We start from the raw sequence: 20,024 nt of genomic DNA on the forward strand, positions 1-20,024 counted from the left end.
GATGACTTAAGAACAATTTGGTAAGAAATTTGTTTATTTTAATAGGACTTTCACATAGCTTATTTTATTTCAAATAGAAAAACATCTGGTTTGTTTAGGGACTACTAGGAAAAAACCAAAACACAATTTTTTTTAAGAACAATATTTTAAGATGTGCCTTGTGAAGAGATGATATGTTTGACTTTCTAATTTACACATTCAGACTGGGAGAATAGTTTATTCTTATTTGTTTATGAAGATTGAACTACTAACAGATCATTAATTCAAAGGGCAGGTATTGCGTGTAAATTGCTTTGCCAGGATTTTTAATATTTTGGTGCTAATCACCCATATGCCCTTGCTCCAAATTCATTTGTACCAGTCGTTCAAATCTGAGAAGGAGTTGGCAGACACAGTCCATGGCCAATAAAAGAACATGAAATAAACTGACTACATAGGGATTGAAGCTAAATGAGATTTTTGATGGATGGATGGATAGATATAAAAAATAATGTAAAATAATAAGTAAGAAAAAAATCTATGGTCGTATGTTAGGCAGAGGGATACTTATTTTTATTTTTCTCTACTCTTACCTTTTTTCTTCCTAATTTAAAAAATGTGTATAGAAGAGGAACCTCATTAGGACCAGAGTTCCTCAGATCTTCATATAGCCAAGACCTTGTTGTAACATTTGCCTCACACTATGTTGGCTTATTTTTTTTTTTTTTGAGCAATCTCTAGGACTGTATGTAAATGACTGAATATACTAAAAAAGATGTATTGTCATATTTTATAGTGTATTCACAGAATCCTTATAACTAAATTATTACCAGCACTTGTTTAAAAATTACCCCCCAAAACACACGCACACTTACATCAAGACCAGTCATCAGTAGCAATCAAAATGCAAAAAGTAAGACTATAATTTCATACGTCATGATGCAACATTTAGAAACAATTTAATTATAATCATTTTACATATGTTTCTAGGGGAAGTATTTTGAGATACTGGAGAAATACATAATGTAAAAATAATTGAACTGGACTCAAAACACACATTTTTTGAGAAAAAAATGCTTCAAATGACAAAGAGGAAAAATAATTGATCTGCATTGTATATATTTATTTAAAACCTTTCACCTTCAATGCAAATGTCTGAGAGTGAAAAAGTGACATATTTTTTCCTCTCAAAAAGATAAGTTGAAACAAAAGTTATTCACTAAGCCTACTGATTTTAGGGAGAAAAACAAGCTTAATGTGGCTTCCATTATGGGAAAGACCCCAAATGTCTTTCTCTAGAGTTTCCTTCCTTAAATTTTCTGGAACTCTATCAATACTTTTCAAGAACAAAATAGACTGAAATAGATCCTTAGCCTTGGTCAATATCATATACTGATAAACTTGATGAATTTAATGTGTTTTTATTCTTCAATAATTTTTTTAATTTTAAATGAATTCTACAGATGCATGGAAATAAATAACTGAAATACAACTGAAGCCAAATCTTGCTAATTCACAGTTTCCTATTTTATGACTTATATGTGGAAAAAATTTAATTAATTAATTAAGTTTTTAGAGGCAAAGTTTTACAGTGGAGCAATCATAGCTCTGTGTAACCTTGAACACCTGGGCTCAAGGGATCCTCCCAACTATAGGCATATGCCACTGCATCCACCTAATGTTTTTACTTTTTTATTTTTTGTAGAGATGGGATCTTGCTATGTTGCCCAAGCTGGTGTCCAACTCCTAGCCTCAAGTGATCCTTTGGCTTCAGCCTTCTGAAGTACTGGGAGTACAGGTGTGAACCACTATGCCTGGCCAATTTGTGGAAAAATTTTAATACTATAATGATTTTCCCTAGTGTTCCAAATTCTATATCCTTTGGTTGGTGGTGGCATGGAAAATGAAAAGTAATTTTAATCTAAGTTCAATATAATTTGAAAGGTAATCTGAATCTGAAAAAGTCATGATATATTCTTCAAATACCACCACTACCATGCAAACACACAAATAGCTCTGCATAATTTTATTGAAAGAAAAAGAACAGAAATAGTTTCCTACCTAAAGTGCTCTTCCAATGCTGGCTGTGCCCCTCTAAACCATATTGATTTAGATCAGAGTAAGAAAAGCATCAGAGATAACAGATCCTGGGTCGAAATGGAAAGGTAAGGAGAATGGGAAAGAATGAAGAATTAATAGGAAGAAAAGGTAGATGATGAAGAGTAGATATAAAATCTGACAATAAATAAATCCTGGTGCTGTGTAATCCCCTTCCAAGAATTTAGCTACCAGTCATAAGCAGGAAAAAGACAGCATGGATTCATTCATTTATTAAAACTTTCTATTTTGTCCCAAACATTATTCTGGATACTGAGGGTAAAATAAGACATAAAAATAAAACAGAAACCCAGGTCACTTCTTTTTTTATGAATTGGAATAGGTTAGGTAATTTTACAGTAATCACGTCTCAGAGGCCTAATACTAGTATATTTTTCACACAAACTTCATTTCCAAAAAAGGGTCAGCAGGATATCTGCTCCATCCAGTCACTCAGGGATCCAGGCTTATGCAGGTTCAGTATCTTATAGACAAGTGATCTGAAACATGTGGCTTTCCCAGTTCCTGCATCAGGAGAAGATGAACTTGAAAATTGCAAGCAAACTTTTTATTGTCTCAGCCTAGAGGCAACATTGCATATTCTCACTCACATTTCATAGGCCAAAACTGATCACTTAGCCACTCGAACTTCTATAAGGCCTCAGAGAGGCAGTCTTCTGTGTTCACGGAAGGGGAGAAGAACCAGATACGGGCAAGCACTATTGTCATGGAGACCATTAATACACCCCAGTGTGGAAAACAGGTAATAAACAAGTAAGCAAATGAAATAATTTCAGTCATCATAAATACGATGAGGGCATGGAACAGGGTAACATTATAGAAGATGACACCACGAAGTGAAGGCTATTTTAGATAGGATGGTCAAGGAAAACTCCTGTGTTATCTGAGATTGGAACAATGAGCAGTAAGCCATGCAAAAATCTGTGGTCACGTTGGAGGGAATGGGAGACTAGCAGACAGAGGGAACAGCAAGGGCAGAGACCCTAGGATGAAAATGCATTTACGTTTGACAAACATAAAGAAGGTGATATGTGATATTCTCTAATTTACATTCTAAATGAATTTTTCTGTGTACACTTTGAATATTGAATTGTAGGTGGGCAAAAGTGAAATCAAAGGAACCAACTACAGTATTGTTGCAGCACTCCACGGGAGAGATGATGGCTTTCTGGACAAGGAAGGAAGCACTGAAGTTGGAGAGAAGTTGACATGTTCAAGATTTGTATGGCAGTAGAGTTGATAGGATTTGTTGATACATTGAATGTGAAGAGTGTGAGAAGAAAAATGATGGATCATCCCAATGTTTCCGCTCTGTGCACCCGAGTAAATGCCACTCATTGCAATTAAGAGGAGCAGGATGAGGAGTAGAAATTATGAATTATCCTTGGAGGATGATTAATTTTGAGGAGTCTGTTAGACCTCTAGACGTGGATATCCAGAAGTTGGTTGGTCATAGGGGTCAGCATCTCAGTCAGAGGTCAGACCCAGTATGTACTAAAGAGATCAGCAGTAGGGGAAAGTATCAAAGCCAAAGGTCTGGTTGAGATCACATAGGAAGAGAAGTAGGTGATCATGATGGACCAGGACTATTGATTGGGGCACTGCTGGGCATTCATGAATTCCAGAGTCATAGGTCAGCCATCCACAGCAACCTACTTTTTCACAGATGTTTGCTACAGATAACAACAAACAAAAAAAAAGAAAAAGAACAGAGAGAGCACATGAATTGTAGAAAAATTATCTCACATTGCTAGTGGACCTAAAATGTCAACTGTGTATTCCAAGGGCAGAATTCAGATCAATATAAACAAACAAACTAATTAAAACCAACAACCAACACAAACGAATTAAAATAAGACTAAATCCAAACAATTGATAATTTGCTATTCATTTGGAGCAAGAGAAAGAAGACCTTTTCAGTTCTGTCACACTAAACATTACTGATGTGCATTTCATTAGTAATACACACTTCTTAAAATCTAGTCATTAAGGATGCGAATGGAAATAATCCACAGAGCCCAAGCAGCTGAGCAAAATGAGAATCATAAAAGACACATTTATATTCCAAAGAGAGGAAGACACTTACAACACTATGGAAATCTAATTTGATAGGTAAATATTCCTTAAGCAATTGATAAATTGTTTATTAATACAACAATTTTTGTCATTGGATTGGAATCTTTGGTAAGTCACAGTTTTTGTAAAAGGATACCGAAACGATGTACATTATGCCATATCACAGAAATGATGTAAGACCAGCCATTTGCTTATCTGGGGCCTCTTTGTGAGACAGGGATATGGACCATGCTGTGATGTCAGGATTGGTCCAAGTGCACGACAACAATAATTCTGAAGGAAGTTCTCTGTGAAAGTGACAATGGAATCTATCTCAGTTTCTTCATATTAATTGGCAATCAAACTTGGATTTGAATTACAGCTCTTTTGGCAAGTTACTTAAACTTTCTGGACTTCATTTTTTCCATATGTAAAATAAGAATAATTATAACTATCTTTAACAAATGTAATATGGGTTGAACTATAAAATATATTTAAAGTATCTAGCTAAATGACTAATATACTACAGATTCACAGGCTTTTGTAATGCAATTCTTTAATTCAAAAACAAAACTTTTTGTTTTGGTTTAGTTTTTAATTGTTCATTGAGTGGCAAAATCTAACTTGACCTGAACTCTTTTGGCAGCAAATCTGATCTGGTTGATATGAGGCTATTTATAGTTTATTTATTTCATTTAGTGTGAATATTCATCTTTTCACTAACGAAATATTGTGTTTGATTTTAGCCTGCTGTCCACATCTCACTGGCAATATTATGAAAGGCACGGATTATGCATATATTAACATCCTGAAATCCAGGGGATTCTGATAAGAAACACAGGGTTTATAAGGTAGCTGCAACAACTGTAAAGCTGGCACACAGCCAACTCGGACATCACTTGTCCTCATTTCTGAGTTCCTGTTTCATGGGTCCTGTGGGTGCAGCAGTTTGGAGCAATAAGAACAAACCAGGACAGGGAGTTCAACTAAACAGTTCTTTTGACCACAGGTTTGAGTTAGGCCAGGAAACTCAGAGCCTACAACAAAAGCAGAGGAAAAGGGGGCCTTTGTTATGGTAGGATAGAAGAGTACATATTTTATTTAACACTTGGTAGGTTCATTCATTATTTTAAATATTTAGACTTTATTTGAACTCGTATCCCAGACTCTGAAAATATTAAGGCTGGGTCTGAGCAATGACTAACTAAATATGCTGCTTTTGATCTGTACCATAGTATGTGGCAGCTCATGAAAGGGATGTGAGTGTGATATTGATGCTGTGAGGTGCTCTAGTGTTTATTTTCTTTCCCTGACAATCTCCAATGCCTATCAACCGTGATCAGCAGTATTTAACCTATTTAGAGAACACACAACAAATACTATTTTTCATATGTAAATGACTTTAATGCAGAAAATGACAAATAAAAATAAACATTTTTCTCCTTTTGGAAATGATGCCTGGAGCTACCACAAGAATTTTGACTACAAGCACACAAGCGCGAGAATGAAATCCAACATTCTGAGAATGGCAGAGTGAAATAGGAAAAAATACCTAAGTCTTGAATGAAATCAATCCACTCTGAAACCATCTTCCATTCAACCTCATTTAAGCCAGTGTCAGTGGGTTACTCACAACTGAGATCATCCTAAATGATGCAAATAGGAAGGTCATTTTTGATGTAATATAAAGAACATTCCCAAGAAGTAAGCTTTTTCTGTGTAGTGTTCAAGGACAGGCCGGCAGGGTGTGTCTTTAGTATATTTTAGGAGGTGTCCTACTTTAAGAAAAATATTTACAAGAACAACTGTGGACTCATGGACTCAGACTCAAAGAGAAGCAGGTTGCTGTTATTGTTTCAATTAGTTTATTTTTGTTAAGATTATCAATATAGATATAATCTACAGTTGGGCAAATAATCTATATTTAATTCTTTAATGTAGCATTTTGGAAATTATCACTGACAGTGTAGAAAAATGTTGTTTCATTTTTTAAATAAGATTGTTGCTTTTCAGTCAAATTAAAATTGCCACTTCTTTAATGTCATTGGCCTATATGAAGTTCACTCTAACAAAGCAGAAGATAGGAGGCTGCTCTGATTCATTAATTTTAAAACCTCTGCACCTAGCCCAGATCTGGGTACACAGTAGACAGTCAATACATGTGTATTAAACAGATTTTCATTTTGATTGTAAGTCTCCTTCAAGTACTCTGACAAGTAATCAATTATTTTTGCTTCTTACTTTCAAATGTCCAATTTCACCTACACCAATGTTCATAATAGTAACATAATGTAATATATATATAATCAATTTTTGATTATTGCTTTTAGCTTTTGCCAAAGGTCAAACAAGAAACTGCCATGGAAATTGATTATTACATTTGCAGTAAAGATGCTATTAAAGACATTGCTGATTGCACTTCCTTCATGTCATTTTTATAATAACTCTTGTGAGAAATTACTTTTAGAATTCAGTGTTTAAAAAAGCCTTTTTCTGGAGAATTATAATGCTTTCTACTTTTCAGCATTGAACATAGTAGGTACTACTATATATATAAGCTAAGTAAATAAAAGGACTGTATAACTGATTATAATACTTTGAAGAGATGTCACTATGAGCTCAGAAAAAATTAGAATATCATAAAAACTATATTCTTCTTTATTGCTATCATATTTTCATTTTTGTTTCTCCTGATCATGACTTTTTGCTTAAATTTACATTTCACTAATGCTAGTATGTGTTTTTGTTTCAATTTATCTGATCTATTTTACAGAAAAGAAGCAAGGCAGAAGCTTGAAATACATAAGTAAGCCTAAATGAAAGCAATTTTTTGTAATGTGTGATAATGCCATTTTAGGTAATCTGAAACACAAAAAAAATTATGCACAAAATAATTTATGTTGAATTTAGAATTCATTGTGTGCCTTTTATTTCATTAAATATTTATTATTGCATTATTCTTTTTGGATAATGAAATTAGCTTGTAATTCTCACAATTCAGAAAAGAAAGGTAGAAAAATGGGCCTCAGACAAACAGAAAAATATTTTCTATGATTAATTTTTGTAAAAAAAAAACTAACAATTTTTGAGTGCCTATTATGCCCATCACCAGTCTAAATATTTTTTGTATGTTATTTCATTTATGAGATAAAAACTATTATTTTTATTTTCAGATGAGAAGAGTTAGGCCCAAAGAGGTTAAGTAGATCTCTTGAGATCACAAAATAAGTTGCAATTTAAAATTAGGCAATATAACATCAGAGTTTACAATCATAATCATACTTCCATAGACTGCTTCAAATTGGGCTTTTTTAGTCATTTAAAAATTATTTATAGATGGCCTGCTATTTTCCTGGTGTTAAAACAAGCAGTAGCAATATGCCAATAATTCATAAATGGAAAATCAAGAAATTATTATACTTTATAAATTTGGCATCACTCTTGAACTGTTTCTATGTCTGCCCAAGTGCAGGCTAAAAATGGCAAACAGAAAAATAATGTCCTTTAGATGTTTAATTAAGATTGTCAGATTTTAGCTATGTGTTTCATCACAGAGCAGATATGAGCACTTGTACAAGTTTAAAGAATTCAGTTTGTTTTACGAATAAAATTTTTAATTTTTGATATAATGACAAATATCACATTGAATTTTCTTTATGTCAACCTGCTTTACTGGTCTTATATAAATGAATTTACTTTGTTCATTTGCTTCCCTTCCCCAGTTAATATATGTTTTTTCTGCAATACTCTTCCCAATTTTGCATACTAAGCTACCAGAGGGCAGGGGCCCTTAATTGAAGGCAGGTCCAGTCCATGGCCCGAGTGGGTGCTTGGGTTATAAGTTTAAATGTGACTCTCATAAACTGGCAAAGCTTGAAAAGGAAAGCTTTTTCCGGACAGATGGCAAGTAACTGGTAATGCAGATTTAAAACTTAATGGGAAAGAACCAATGTCCCTTACAGAGAAACAGTGGGTGAATCAGTCACAGGATTGCTTAAAACACCACCTACCTAAGAGAAACCCTCAAAAGAAACAATTTCTTATTTTAAAAGGAACTTACAAGGGACTAGGCTTGTTATTCTTCCTGTTAGATATTCACATCATTTGAAAACTATTAATGTGCAGTAGAAGTACTAACAGCAACATTCAGAATGCTTAGCAAAACTAGACAAACACCCATTTTTGTCATTGAAACATTTTAGAGGGATTTTTTTCCCCCATCAAGACATTTGTACAGAAATTTAACTCACCAAATTTTGTATTCTCAGCTGCTAATCATATTAGATAATGTATTTGGCTCTGATGTCTGTAAGACAGGAATGAGGCTGAGAGTAGGTCCTCCCACATCAATTTGAGTAAGCTCAGTGGCTGTGTTGCTGTATCAATCATCAATAGTCCTAAGGATGTTCACAGGCTACTGGATTGCATTCCCACCTCATTGGGTGTTACGTTTGGTGAAGACATCATTAATTAAGCTAAGATAGAAATTGAATGATACATACATCATAAATTATAGGTGGTTTCCATGATTTCCCTGCATAAAATAAGCTTTTAATGATCTATTAAAAAGTCCTCATTCTAATATTCTAAGGAAAAAATACAAGAGCCTACTATGGTGAAACCATAGGAGCATGCTTTCCACTATGCCTGCTGTGAGAGTTTCTTTCACATCATTCAAGGATTCTATCACAAGTTTTGTTCTTAGAAGCTGCCAACTCCTTTAAAAAAAAAAAAAAAAAAAAAAAACTCAGATCTTCAACCTTCCATTTCGGAAAACTCCATAATTGAAAGTCAGCTGAAGAAATGTTCAATTCCCTCTTCCTGACGTTCTTTCATACTAATTGCACTTTCTGAGTAGTAAATAGAGACTTCCTCCACATGAGAGCAATTACAGACCTTCTTAAAAACAAGCAAGTGGCTTGTAAAAGCAATGTACACATTAAAGACAACTTACTAAAAGCACTTTTGGAAAGGTCTCCTTAAAACATCAGGAGCAGAGCAGGTAAAGAAAATGCAGGGGATCTTTGATGATAATACTGTTTGCTAGAGAATGGCATGAAAGGGAAGGCAGGACAATGTCAGAGAGAACATTATTTACTGAAGTCTAAAAACTTCACTGTAACAAGGAGGAAGTTACACATTTAGTTCCCATAACACAACATGATCAGAGGCTATTCCAGAGTTAAAGTAACAGGAAATGGAGCAGAGTAATTACTGAGTCTACTTACTTGTTGAAAAATTTTGTACCTTTGTTTCAACAATGAAATTTATATCAACCTAGCTAAAGAATATTTTCACAAGAGGCAGAATTGAATACTTTGTTCATCCCTTTATTCAACAAATATTACCTATCCTGTGATCATTTCATTCTATTGATTGGGAAAACATTAAGTATTTTAAAAGATACACGTGCTTTGAATTTAGAAAGACCTGGGCTCCTGTTTGAGCTCTGTCACTTATTAATAGCTGGATCTTGGATGCATGTGGGATAATTGAATGCTTTGCACCAATACTTCATCTACCTGTATCTGTACCCTGTGCAAAGTTGCATTATCTCCCATTAGAGGTGGAATATGTAACTCTTTCCCAGTGATGTTGGGCTATGACATGTGTCTGGTTTTGGCCAATAGAATATTAGCATCTCTGATATAAGCAGTAGCTTGGAATGTGCTTATACAGTTGGACTTGACTTTCTGTATATCCTCTTTTTTTTTTTTTTTTTACTAATAACAGATGTCTTTTTATTTATTCTTTATTCCATCTCCACAGAGAAATAATATATTTCCAACTTTTCCCATTTATCACGAGTTTAATTTTTTATTTCAAAATATTAAGGGAGTACAAATGTTTTAGGTTACCTGGATCACTTTTGGAATACTTGAGTCATGGCTATAAGTGTGCTCATCATCCAGATAGTGTCCATAGTGCCCAGTAGGTATGTTTTTTTGCCCCTCTCCTCCCTGCCCTGGTTGATTTCCGCAAAGTTTTACATCCATCTGTGCATATGTGTGCTCATCGGTTAGTTCCAATTTAATAGTGAGTACATGGGGTGTTTGTTTCTCCAATCTTGAGATACTTCACCTAGGAGAATGGACTCCAGTTCCATACAGATTATTGCAAACAGTATTAATTCATCTTTTGTATGGCTGAGCAGTACTCCATGGTATATGTATACTACATTTTATTAATCCACTCATAAATTGATGGATACCTGAGTTGATTCCACATCTCTGCAATTGTGAATTATGCTGCAATAAATATTCAAGTGCAGGTGTCTTTTTGATTAGAAGTCTTTTTTTCTCATTGGGTAAATCCCTAATAGTAGGACTGCTGGATCAAATTGTAGGTCTACTTATAGTTCTTTTAGAAACCTCTATGCTGTTTTCCATAAACATTGTATTAATTTGCAGTCCCACCAACATTGTAGAAGTGTTCCTTTCTCTCTGCATCCAAACCAGGATCTGTTGTTTTTGGACTTTTTAATAAAAGCCATTCTGACTGGGATAAGGTGATATCTCATTGTGGTATTCACTTGCATTTCCCTGATAATTATTAGTGCCATTGAGTATTTTTTCATGTTTATTGGCCATTTGTCTTTCTTCCTTTGAGAAGCTTCTGTTCATGTCTTTTGCCCACTTTTTAATAGGGTTGTTTGTTTTTTTCTTGCTGATGTGCTTGAGTCCTTTGTAGATTCTGATTATTAGCCCTTCATTGGATGTGTAGCTTGTGAATGCTTTTTCCCATCCTGTAGGATGTCGATGTGCTCTGTTGATTGTTTCTTTATACAGAAGCTTTTTAGTTTAATAAAATCTAATATATTAATTTTTGTTGTTACCATGATTACCCCTGGGGTCTTAGTCATAAATTCTTTGCCTAGGCCAATATCTAGAAGATATTTTGGATGATTTAATGTACATAACCTTCTTCAAATGACAAAATCATAGGACTAGAGGACAGATTAGGGATTGCCGGGGTAGGGTTGGGTAGGGAACAAAGAGCGAGTGGCTATAAAAGAGCCACATGAGGAAATTTGTTGGCCATAGCAATGTTCTGTATCTTAGCTGTCTCAACAACAAAGTCTTGTTTGTTACATTGTACTGCAGTTTGGCAAGGTGCTGCCATGGGAGGAAACTGAGCAACATGTACCTGTAATCTCTCTGTATTATTTCTTATGACTGTATGTGGGGCTACAATGATCTCACAATAAAAAGTTTAATTAAAAATATTTGTTTTAAACTTTTAACAGTATATAGTATCAAGTTTTCCAAAAACTATAGTAAACGTAATATAACTAAATACTTTTTTAATCTTTTAATTGTAGATGGTTTGTCCAGATACTGAAAAAGGATATTTTTTTGGCTAAAGAGAGATGTACCAGTTCATTAGGCAGCCAGTAGACTAGTGGGCTCACTGTAAAGACATCAATACAGGCAGCCTGCTGCAAACCCAGCGTCCCAATGCTCTAAAGTGAGACCAGCATCTTCTGGGTTCATGCACTGCAGGCATATTGCTTCATTGGGCTGACTTCCAATCTAGAGGGTCACAGGTCTGCATTGGTTCCAGTGTTGCATCAAGGACTCCAATCCATTTATAATTTGTTGAGGAAAATGCTCTTATTTAAGACAAATTTGTGATTTTTTTTCCCACTCTTGAAGTAATTGGAAATTTTTTGTGAGGTATCTTAAAGGATGAAAACCTCTGCTTAGTATACAGGAAGCACTCAATAGCTGCTAGCTTTCCTTACCCTTAGTGAATGAAATATCTTCTAGAAGTCCTTAAAAAACACATCTTTCCAGCTGCCCGAGACAATTTATAATATCAGATTCATTGCCTAAATGAACTGATAATGTCCCTCCTAGAAATATTAGATTAAGATAAATTAAAAGTTTCAACTTCATTTTAGGCTCACACCTTCTCCTCGCTCTTGAAAGAGTCTCGAGCCAGGAATCTACATAACTGATCACCTTGTTACAAATAAATCTACAGTCTTTTACCCCTTTCCAGTTTTAAAGTGTAATTTTACCATTGATTTCTTTTTGATATGGATTCCAGCGGTTTTGTTTTACCATCATCCAATCTGATTGGTTTTTGACAGGCTAAAACATAAGTACAAAGGGTCCTCTAAAGCCCTAATATCAGAAGGGGTAGCCTAAAAGTTAGTTCCTGTTGAGCCCACATAATAGGTCAGATTTCTCTATTTTTTTCTAGATGTGAGAACTTGAGGAACTGACTTTTCTTCTCTGGACTTTGGTTCTTTAAAGTGTAAAAATAGATTTTGGTGAATATGCAGGACATATTTTATTCACCATTTCACTGTCTATTTTTCCCACCTGTCTCCGTTTTTCCAGCTACCTGATCTGCGTGAGCTCCAATTAATTTCAGGCAGGTGCATTAAACACTGCTGCCCACTTCTCACATTCACCACGGAGCTTTCAACTGATGCTGGCCTGGCTCAGAGAGCACACATGTATAATATGGAAGAGGCAAGGAGTTAATAACTTTTGTGAAAATGTTTGAGCAATGAGAAATGAAATACAGTGGATACATTCTTCCTCCTTTTTTCCTGTGGATAGACCTGAGATACAGTTTTTGCCATGTCTTGAAAAACTGTTACAATAGATTAAGGAATCAATTGCATGTGGTGGTGTCCAGATTGATAATGCATCTCATATTGTCTCTTCCTATATCCCTAATTCATTTCCTGTGACGGTTAATTTAACTTGACTGGATTAAGGGATCCTGGTAAAACATCATTTCTTGATGTGTCTGTGAGAGTTTTTCCAGAATAGATTAGCATATGAAACAGTAGACTGAGTTAAGAAGATTTACCCTTGCCAATGTGGACAGGCATCATCAAATCCATTAAGGGCCCGTGAAGAACAAAGAGACAGAGGAAGGGTGAATTCTGTCTCTCTTCTGGAGCTGGAACATGCATCTCCTCCTGCCTTCAGACATCAGAACTTCAGGTTCTCAGGCCTTTGGGCTCCAAGACAATAGTGGCCCTTCAGTTTCTCAGGCTTTCAGCCTCAGGCTGAGAATGACACCATTGACTCCCCTGGTTCTCAGGGCTGTGGACACAGACTGACTTATGTCACAGGCTTTACCGGTTCTTCAGCTTGCAGATGACGTATGTGCAACTTCTTGGGCTCCATTTTTGCGTGAGCCAGTTCCCAAAATAAACCTCCTCTTATATATCTCTATATGTACTATTGGCTTCGTTTCTCTGCAGAACCCGGACTATTTCCTTTTCTCTCACTTCCTGGAATTGCAATTCCTAATAAAGTTATAGCATATAAACCTATGGCTCAGACTCTGCTTTCTGGGGAACCTAGGTTAAAACCATTGGTAAGAGGAGCAGCAATAAAAAGCTTCAGGATGGAATTTTGGAAAAAGACTCTCCACCATTAGGATGGCAAAAACTCCCCATTGCTAGTGGCATCACAATGGCTAAGGAAGGTGTGGTATGGGGCTGTGAACTATACGAAAGCAATGATAAATTTAAGGATTTCAGATAGGAGTTTTTTTGACTTTTGTTTTTGTTAACTACCTTGAAATTCTCAATTGAAAAAAAAAGGCTCTGAAAGTTAACTGCCAACAAAAAGAAAACTTTGGAAGACAGAAAGCTTTTGACAGGAATTCACAAAATGCACTTGTTCCCCTTACAGTCCTCACATGCCACTGCTGTTGCCTTCAGGCTGGCATTCAACATCAAGTCTCAGAAAAGCCCAGTGGGTAAGTACAACTCTTGTTAACGAAAGAAATCACTCACATACTGAAGAAATTAGACACTACCTATATGTACTCGTGGGGACCAGAAACAAATGTAGGAGTGAATCTTGTGGGTTAGGAAATAGGACTAGACTATACATGGGCTATGGAATGATTTGTTTAAATGAGTCACTTATCCATGACTTGAGCTTCGATCTTCTGATAAGGGTATGTTACATTTTTTGGCAATGACTTCTTGAAGCATTGTTCTGAGGATGGCCAACACTTCATGAAAATAATACCAAGAAAGTAATCAGTAGTGTCAGAAGAGGTGGGAATATTATAACGAACTCACTATATTTGATTTGAGAACCTTCCACCTACCAATGTTGCCTATAGGGCCATGGATACTCTCATTACTAAGACAACAGGGATATTTTAGCATCTTTAAAAGTTTGATAGTATCTGTCTTCTATAGCACAATAATGGGAGATGCTACCCTGGTTCTGAGCTGTCTAGCAATAATGGGGGTGATGTATTCTAAAATGCTGGAGATCTGGTGACTATATATAACTGTCAAAGGTATGGTAAATGTAATTACCATAACGGGCAGCAAAGCAGAGTAGCAATGAGGGCTCCTTGATCCACAGGGGTCTGTGGCAATGAATAATAGGCCACAGTATTCCTAAGAGTGAGAGAAACGTGAAATCTAAGTGTTGCTAGACTTGTATAACATCATTAATTTTAAAAAATCAAGTGCTGATAGGCAGAATGCTGGTATCAGCTAGTAAAATAGAAACTGGAGTATTTCATCCAGATTCCAGATCTATTAAGATTATAGATCTAACTTTTCTGGATGTTGAGCCCACTGATTGAACATGAAGCCAGGATTCTTTGAGGTAATGCCACTATAAACATGGTGGATATTCCATCAGTCCTACCCTAAAGGAACATGTAGCCATTTGTCAAAATAATTGTGAACTGGGGAAAGGAGAATATTCAGACTTTCTGAGGACTGTTAGATATAAGATCTGAGCAGATACTGGTATCAAAAAGCCAAAAATGCCATCATGTTTCTCTGATTAGAAAGAAGCTTATGGAAACCAGGGGATGAATAAAGTTTCAGCCTAGGCGCATCTCAACAGACCCCAAGTTGTTCCAATTATCCAAATGTATGATCAGGATAGATATACTTTGAAGCTATCATAACTCCTATATTAGTTTCTTGACCTCTGAGGTAAGGGACATGTAAGAAAAGGCCAAGCAGAAGCCCATGAAGCTGCCCCCAGTTCAGAGAGCAAATTATAAGAAATATCATATCTTAGGAGGAATTCCAAAGAATAGAATTTTCATCAAAATCATGAAGAGGTCCCATCATATCTCAAAAAAAAAAAAAAGATGAATTAAGGCAGACTACAGAGAATTGTTCCTGTTGTACAAGATGTGGTATTTTTACAGAAAAAGATCAGCACAGGTTCTGGCACTTAGTTTGTGGCTACTGACCTGGCAAATATGTTCTTGATCACATCAGTAAAGAGGGCAAGAGCAATATACCTTTGCATAATAGCAGTGCAGTACACGTGCACTCATTTGCTCTGGGACATTGTTAACACTCCTGCTTTCTGTCCTAAGACTGTCTGCAGAGAAGGTGATCATCTTGGAATTTCACAGAATAAGGGGCTGGTCCACTGAGTGATGAATCATACTAATAGGTGAACAGGAAGTGGTGGCACCCTAGATGTTCCAGCAACACATATGTGGCAGAAGAGGGAGATAAGTTCCATGAAAATTCAGGAGTCTGCAACATTATAAGCCTTTTCAGGATGCAATGACCTAAGGTATTCTAAGTTATCCTTTCCTAGAGAAAGAATAAGTTGTTGTCCCTCACACCACTTACCACTCAGAAAGGCACCTCTCTGGTGGGTCTTTCTAGATTTTAGAGGTAGCATATACTGCTTTTGGAAATACAGATCTAACCCATTTGGGGAGTGACATTGGAAGCTTCCAGATTTGAAGGGCCCAGAGAAAGTGAAAACTCTGTATCAATTTCAGGTTATAATACATGCTGTTCTGCCATTCCAGCCAAGTATTTTAGCTAAGCTTATCTCATGAGAGGTGGTTTCTGTTAAGCCTTAGTATAAGAGTCACAGTGAAGACTCCCAAGGTGCTGCAGCAAGGCTATGTATTCTGGGGTAGGGGACTACTCTATGTTAAAAACTGTTCCTGCTGTGCTACTGGGCCCTGAAAAAGGCTGATCACCTGACCTTGGGACTGCAAGTGATGAGGGAAGTGGAACTGCCCATCTTTGGCTGAGTATTATCAGTTCCATTGTGTCATAGGTGAGGTAGACACAGCCATAGCCTATAATATAGAGAAAATGTTACATTTGGGATTGGGCCCATTCAGTCCCCAAAACAGGATAAATTTCATAAAGAAGTAGTTCAGAATCCCATTTTGCCTGCCACTATTGTATCATTGTCTATCTTCAATTTATTGTTAAAAATTTATTGGAGATTAACAATAACCAGCTGTCAGAGGAGGGAGAAAGTCAACTTAGTTCACTGATGTTGAAGCTTGTCCCCAAAAGACTACTAGCACATTTTAGCTCCACTCATGGGAAAATAATAAAGAAGAGTGGTGAATGGAAACCATCCCAATGGACAGAGCTGTGAGAAATGCCTTAGTCATCTGCTTTATATATAGAGAGAAGTAGTCTGAATTGCATATATACGTGAGCTCTTGGGAAGTAGCAAAGAGTTTAGTGGGTAACTAAGAGACCCAGAAGGAATGAGACAAAGAGGCCTGGTAAACAGGTATGTGGATTGACTTATTTAGTGTACACAAAGTGTGTAGATTTTTGTATTTTAAGGTCATGCCCTTAAGAGAATGTCTACTATATAGGAGTCTTGTAACAATGAGGTGATAGGATGATTCCTCTTGTAGAAGTCAGGAAGAATTTCTTCTTGGCCATCTCAGTGGTAATGCAATGAACCCATGAGTAGAGTGACTATAACAATATGGTTGAAGGTTGTAAATATGCTCAATAGTATGGTCTTCCTCTCACCAAGACTGAGACTGTGGCCCAACAAGGACAAAGCTACTGCCATTGCTGAATATCCAACCTTCTATCAGCAGAGACCATCAGTGAGCTCTCTATGCATCACCATCCTTCAAGGAGACCAGCCAGCCCCAGGGTAGTAGGATCAAGGTATTGGACCCCTACTATCTCTCTCCACCCCTGAAAGCAAAAAGATGGCAATGATTTTTCATACCAAAACTGACATCTACTATAATTATGGTATTTTTTTTTTATATCTGAGAATTGCTAACATAGGAACAATCTTCAGAGGACTTACAGAATTTTCTGATTTGTTGGCATGGTATCATATGCAATGTTGCTTCAGACCAACAGACTCATTTTATAGCAATAGAGGTGTGATGGTACCATAGGATCCACTGGTCTTGTCATGCTGATACTCACCTCCCCCACCCCATCCTTAAAAAGCTGGCTAATTTAAAATGTGGAATGGACTGCTAAAGGATCAACTGTGGCACCATTTCAAGGACAGCAGTGTTGGGATGATGCACAAAGGATATACTAAATACATAATTGATGAAGAATACTGGAATAAATGGATCCAGAAATCAAGGGTAGAAATAAGATTCAACTCTTTCGCTATTATACCCAATGATCCAATTTTGGTTTGGGCTCTGAAACGTTAGCCTTTCCTAAGTTAAAGTTATTATTTTTTATGTTGGAAGTTGATAGTCATATTTTCTATGTTGGAAGACTATACACTCACTAGGAGACTGGGAAGCTTTAAGCTGAACTTTAAGTTTTAACTCTTTCCAGGTATCCTTGGATTACTCATTCAAGTAAAGCAACAAACAAATCAGAGCAATGGCACTGGCAGAGGTAATGGGCTCTGACTACCATGAGAAGCTGGGGGTGCTGCTATATAATGGTGAAGGTAGATTGAGGTAGGACCTACAGAATTCACCAGGCATCTCTTAGTCTTTCTTTTACTGGGGGAGAAATGATAACCATGCATGGGTAATTGCAGCAACTATGGCCCAGTAAGGACAAAGCAACTAAAGGCTCAGACCCCTCAGGGAGGAAATCCGCTTAGATCAGCTGAAGTGCTGACTGAGGGTAGGAAATTTTAGACTGGATGTTGTCATGGGTGTTATAAATATCCTTATGTTTTGTGATGCTACAGCACAGTAGACTATATATAACTTGTTTCATTAACACTCTTGCCTCATGAAAATTCTAACTTAATGAATCAGACACAATAAATCTGAACAAAATATCAAAGAAAAGTTTTCTCCAGAAATTTAGTGCAGTATATCTTGAAAAGGTTGATAGTCCCAGAAAACATTCCAGTAATATTTAAAAGATTCAGTGTCACTGACCCATTCAGCTTTTCAAAGGTGCTTTTCTTTCCAGTTATTGACTCTTTCTCAGGAAAGAGTCAACTATTTTATTATGGAGAGTTGAAAATAATTGCTTATTTTATAAGTGAAAAACCAAAACATTTTAGTGGTCATTTCCTACCAATATTTCTTTACATTTTTCCCCCACAAGACTGTTCCTTATGAACATTTTATTCCTTAACAAAGGTTAAGAAATGAAATAGGCAAAGTATATAAAGAAATTTTCATTTGCATCCTGTATTAGTTTTCTATTGCTGCTGTAACAAAGACCACAAACTTTAGTGGTTTAAAACAATTCACATTTAGTATCTCACAGTTTATGTAGGTCAGAATTCTAGTAGCCTCTGTGGTCTTTGCTTAAATATCACAAGGCTGAGTTCTAGGTGTCAGCAGGGCCATGTTCTTTTCTGGAGGTTCTAGGGGAGAGTCTATTTACTTGTTCATTCAAGTTATTGACAGAATTTATCTAATATTTCCATGTAATTGCAGGACTGAGGTCTTGTTTCTTTGTTGGCTGTCAGCTGCGATCATCTTCAGCTTTTAGAAGCTACGACATTCCCTGGCTTGTGGTCTCCTTCATCTCAGAGCCAGTAATGGCAGATTGAGTCCCTCTCACTCACCAAATCTCTCCTACTTCTGCAGTCATTCAATCTCTCTGACAGACTCTTCTGCATGCCTTTTCTATTTTTAAGGGCCCTTGTGATTACATTGGGCTCACCTGGATATTCCATGATAATCTTTCCATCTTAAGGTTCTTAACCATAATTCCATTTGCAAAGTCCCCTTTGCCATGTAATATAACAAACATGGGAGTAGCAGCAGCAGCAAAAGTCATGAGGCTACAATTCTACCGACCACATGCACCCATATCATTTTTCCAGCCAAATTCCAGTACTGTCTTTTATCCTTAAAAGAAATATATACTCTAAAATAGAAAAATAGAAGTGATGTGAGTTTATGAGACTCCGATTAGTCATGAAAGGAAGAGTCCCCTCTGTCTAATGCCCTGATGATTTTATGCACTAAGACAATGTACCTTAGTAACATTAAGAGTCAGTACAGAATATCTTTCCTTTGTAAGTAGAAAAAAGAGCTTATAAAGCAATCAAACAATTTACCAAAATAGTTTATTTTGAGTTGGATATACCTATTCTGGAAGGTTGTTACATTAAATTTCTTAAAATTATACCCTGGAAAATCTTTGCCTGTCATCCAGTATTTGAACACTCTCTGCTCACACACACCCCTCCTATATTTGAAGAGCCCTGAGTGGTGACATTTTTAGGAACCATTCCCACTCAAATGCTCTAGAACTCTGCAATGCTGTCCCTGAATGAATGAAGCATTATTATTTTTCAAATCAATTATTTGAATTAGAGGAGAACTAATCTGCCAAGCCAACTATTTTGAAGCGGAGAGATCTAAAGCTCTCATTATATGGGAATAGTGTGAATCTAAACAATAACTGAAAAGACTATCAGATAAAATATATGGGTTGAATTCTCTGGATAGGTGATGAAATAACTGATGTGACTGAAAGTTTTATTGATGATTAGATGGTTTAATTAAGCTAATTAGAGTTGAATTGGATTAATTTAATCCACTGGTGGGTTCTGCATTTGATGTTATTACCTCACATTGTATTAGACATGGGGAAAGCCCATCTGAGCTTTCATGATAAGAGAATGCTTTTTTCCAGAGAATCAAGTTAGCTAAGAGAATTAGCT

The sequence above is a fragment of the Eulemur rufifrons genome, chromosome 1 (assembly GCF_041146395.1).
Source record: "Eulemur rufifrons isolate Redbay chromosome 1, OSU_ERuf_1, whole genome shotgun sequence".
NCBI classification, from domain to species: Eukaryota; Metazoa; Chordata; class Mammalia; order Primates; family Lemuridae; genus Eulemur; species Eulemur rufifrons.